The sequence below is a fragment of the Hydra vulgaris genome, chromosome 04 (genome assembly GCF_038396675.1).
Source record: "Hydra vulgaris chromosome 04, alternate assembly HydraT2T_AEP".
NCBI lineage: Eukaryota > Metazoa > Cnidaria > Hydrozoa > Anthoathecata > Hydridae > Hydra > Hydra vulgaris.
Genome location: NC_088923.1, coordinates 18,208,921 through 18,214,100, shown reverse-complemented (window position 1 = coordinate 18,214,100; position 5,180 = coordinate 18,208,921).

The following is a 5,180-nucleotide window of genomic DNA, read 5'->3' as shown; positions in this document are numbered from 1 at the left end:
AAGTATGTCTTATTAGGTTGGTTTTCAACAGATCCACTTGAAAATGCTTCTAAGCTTCGACAGGGATCTGGAGGTACTTACTTTATAAATGCTAAATCTGTAATTGAAAAAATTAATATTCAACATACTAAATTGATATTACAACTTGACATTCTTGTTGGTGGTATCGATGGTGATACTTGTGACATATGTTTTAGAGATATTTCTACTGATGAAAAAGAACTTCTGGATAATATACATGATCTTAAAAGCTCAGTTAATAAATCTACATTAGTGGCTATAGTTTACATAGCTGGCTATGTGCAAAAAAGCAAAATAAAAATTTATGATGATTATACCAATTATTATTATAAATATGGAAGTTATCTGTATAGCCTAAACAGGTGCGGACTTGAAATTCCTTCTAATGGAATTTCAAGTCCGCACCTCTTTTCTAATGGTTAATATTTTGCTTTTTTTTTTTTCAAGGTGCTACTGACCCTTTATGCAGAACATTTTGTGTTACTCCGTTTCAGTTCATTGCTGCTAAATATAAATTTAAAATCACAAAAAAACAATGCAGAGTATATTCTAATATTCTGCTAAAGAATTACTCACTAATTACCACTTCCAAAATACTAAAGCTATCATAATTTATGTGAAAATTAGTTTTGTAATTAATTATGCTATTTACTTGTTATGTTTTTATTTTCTCATTAGCCTATATGTCTTTCAATATGTTTGGATTTGTAAATATTTACCCTGTTGAGATATACTGATAAAACTTTTTTTTTGCTTGAATCAACTTTTGTTGGTGTTTTTTTAATGTTGGTGATTTTTATTGTTACCGTTTTTAGCCAAAAAAATTAAAAATACAGTTATCTTTCTAATGTATAGATATATACTTTGTTATGGTTCTGCTTGTTATTGATACTATTTAATATTACATAAATATTCTTAATGAAATTTGAATTACGAAAAACATGATTATCTTTTAACAATTTTTTGGTTTTCTTTTTATATTTCCGTTTTTACTAGAGATTATTATTAGAAAACATTGACTGCCATTACACCCTATCTAATATAAAATTATATCAATATAAGTAAAAGTGAAAGTTAAATCGGCCTTAAGTTTTTACGGCATTTTGCGCGATGTCAAGGCCTGTTATTATAGAAGGCCGTGTGTGTGACGAAAAAATAAAGATACTTTTGCATCCAGTGGCTATTGCACCCAACGTCTACATCATTGAAAAAGTAGGTTTTTACATTTTTGTTTTTGTTTTTTTGTTTAACTACTTATCCTAATTGATCACTTTTTTTCAGGATTCTCCTCATGGGTTCAAGCTGATTACGCATAATATGTGTTCAATTACCCATAATACGTTAGTCATTGTAAGAAATAAATTAGGAAATAATTATTTGTGAAATATTGTAGTCATTAATGACTTCAACCTGGCTAATAATTAAAATTGCTCTCTCTCTCTCTCTACTTTATATATATACATATATATATATATATATATATATATATATATATATATATATATATATATATATATATATATATATATATATATATATATATATATTTTTTTTTATTTGTATTTATATTTTTTTTTTAGAAAATGTTTGAAGATCTGATATTTGCTACTTCATCCCCAAATGGGATGAAGTAGCAAATATCAGATTAAGTTAAGTCTTTCTGAAAGCTTCGATGATTAATTATAAATTACTAATTAAGTAATTTTTAAAATAAAGGATTTTTAAAAACTTTTAATTTTTAAAATCATAGAAGCATTCGGACTTTCATTTGTCTGGTATTGACTACTTTTATGCCATTTGGATTAAAATATGTGGCATTTAAGATCTATAACATGTAGTATTTTCCACCTATATCCCATGTAGGATTTACCACATAAAACCCATGTGGGATTTACCATATAAAACCCACATGGGACAAAATAATAATCCCCACATGGGTTACATATGGAAAAAATCCACGCGTATCCCATGTGGGCTTTTTCACTGGGAAGTGCCATTGTACGTCTAGAAACTGCAACCGGTGGTGAAGCTTTTTTGATTATTTGATCCCATTTATATCATATTTTGTCTTCACGAGTTAGATATTTGAATTTGTTTATCCCTATTGTTCATTTCTGTCATTTGTTATATGGATACTCCACATTCAGCTGAATCTGCATTTTTGTCAAGTATCTGCCCAATGTAACGCTTATTATCGTATTGAACAATTCACCAGTCGCGCACTTCAAGCATAATAAGTTCAGCTGTCGTTGGATGTTGTTCAACATTTGAAGCATCGTCAGCATTTATAAGATCGTGTGGCTGACTAACTATTCGAGATTGCCCATCTGTAATTAGTTGTACAAAATTGTTACTGTATTGAGCAGATCGGATTCAATCTCAGCAACATTTTCATTTTCATTTTCTGCAACCACTTTCAGCGGACCAAACTGAACCCTCCTGTAAAGCTTCTACAAAATTTGCAGCTAAAGTTATCATGACACCATGGTCGGCTATTTGATCAGTTGTACGTTTTAGAGTGCCTCTGATCGCCTCTGTTGCACTCTTGCCATGGTCAGCTTCAAAGTAATTCCAACTGCCGCCTGTAAATCCTTTATCATAAAAATAATGAAACGTTAACAGCATATGATGTCAGTTCCTAAAGTGTGTTGTTGGCCCATCACTCCAAAAATGTATTATTGTAAATGTTGGATGATGTTCTTTTAGATGACGCAGAACTGGCAGCAAATGAACCCATATTGCAGGGGCTCATGCTTGGTGCAATCTGACACTGTGCAAAATGATACAATTTCTTCCATTAAGTATGAAACACTGGTATGTAGGGATAAATAATTGTTGGATGCACCAAAGTGCGATGATTGTATGGCTCGCTCTAACTTACACGTATAGTTTTCTGAAGAGTCAACAACTATTACTGCGGCGCTTTCCGAAAGGCTAGACTTTAGCATGCAATAATTATAAAACTGGTGGCTAATAGTGAATACTCAAGACATAATGACGGAATAATTTCCAAATATGCTTCTAAAAGCTCTCCAACAGCCCCGTTAATTTCTTGTTTTACAGTTCTCTTTACTATTGTGTCCTTATCTTTGATCAGTCTGTTTTCCTGAATTGTGTTCCATTGCTGCCATTTGCATGGTTGTTTTCCATCAAACTCTTTTTCCAGTAATTCTTCATCTTTTAAGCAACATGTTTCACAGGTTCTCAAAAAGCACTCTTTGCAAGATATTGCATTCTATTTTTTTTATACACAATTACAACAGTCATGCAAATTGACGGCAAGAACTTTACCTGAGCAAGCTTGTTAATAATAAGTCGTCCATTTTCATGTAGTTTTCAGAGGCACGTTTCTCTGTCACGTGCAGTCAGAATTACCACCCAAAACGGTCTACAAGCACAAAACATAGCATATAAAACTTTTACGTTTGGGTTTTCTAAGGCAAACTTTTTGTGCAGGTATAAAAATGTACTTAGCAAAAGTTTTTTTTTTTTTTTTTTTTTCACCTTTACGCGTGATAGTATCTCTCTTGCTGATAGTTATCATACTTTTATCATGTCTTTCATATAATGCAACAGATGCATAGCAAAACATTGTAGGCTTATACCTTGCACGATACTGTGAGCAATTTGATCTTGATAAACGGCGTGTACTAATACCTGTGAAATCTTAACATCTTTTCTTTAGTTTATATTTCTCCATCAGTTTAAATGTAATTATTTTTGCGATGACAAATTTTTCTCTGTCTGATTTGGTAGCTGGATACTTCTCGCGTAAGGTATCACATAAAACATTATGAAACAGATGTGCTCTTTTGATTTCAGGGCGCCCATGCAAACCTTGGGTCATATTTTTCATTTTACTGCGTGGCGTGTTTAATGGTTTTTTACTTAACCTTTCTGCTCGCTTTTGATACTTATCGGCTTGCTTGGTTAGCTTCATTACCTGTACTCGAAGATCCTCTTAACGTTCCTTTCTAATGCGTTTTCTGCCTTGAATTTTTGGCCTAGATTCATTGTGGTTTGGAGTTGATGAACTAGGTAATACAGAAAATGATATATCTGGTTCAGATTGATAAATCAAGAAATTGATGAACCAAGAAAATGATATATCTGGTTCAGATTGATCTATCTAGTTCAGATGTATCAGATAAAGTAAATTTTTACGATGTTTCTACTCATACGTTTAAAATAAATTAGCCAATTCAATGCAATTTTTTAATAAATAAAAACATAGTGAATCTAATAAGTTTCAAAGGTATAAATATTTGCCTTAATAAAAATTCAACCTTTACGTGCCTGACAAATCAAAACCATACGCGATGAATCGATTTTATTATAAAACGACAACGCGATAACATTTGCCTTTACTACCGCTCGTATATAGATTCCTAATAATTCGCGAATACTTTAAAATGAAATAAAGCATTTTTCTACGGTACTACCCAAGGTATTTATTATTTGTCAGTGAATTGTTATTGTTACGTACATGAAAGTAAAATGGAGGACTTTTATTCAGCAAACATGCAACTTTATAATATAATTAAAATATTCAAATCAGACATTATAATATTGTGAATTCAGGAGTTAAGCATTAATTTTGGTGACTTAGGCACAGTTAAATGTCAGATTTTATTGAACATTTATGGGAAATAAATGCACTATGTTTCGCATAAATAACACCAAGGTTACGTAAAATCTGAAACCCCAAGCCACTTCCAACTTCAGAAAACTTTAGAATAGTAAATTTAAGAAAGATAAAACTCCTCAAAATGATTAAAATTTCTAAGTAGCTGTTTCAGAACATAAGATCATAGTTTTTGTGATGCAAAATGTTCTTAATATGTGTTAGAAATTATTGGACAGGCAAAATGCACCTAATTTCAGAAACACTCATAAGTGACTGTATGCAAATGTTTTCTATTTTTTTATAACTTATGGTGTCCTTGGACTAAATTCACACTGATTCCACTTAATAAGATTTGAAGAATTTTCCACACAAAAAAAGGAGCATGAAAAGCAATTCCTTGTGCGTAATCAAAGATTTACGGCCAGATTTTGTAATCAAAAACTTCTATTTTAAAATATTTGAAAATAAGTTTATATTATTAAACGAGGGTCACAATTTATATTTCGGGAATAGGAACAAAAACAAATAGTTA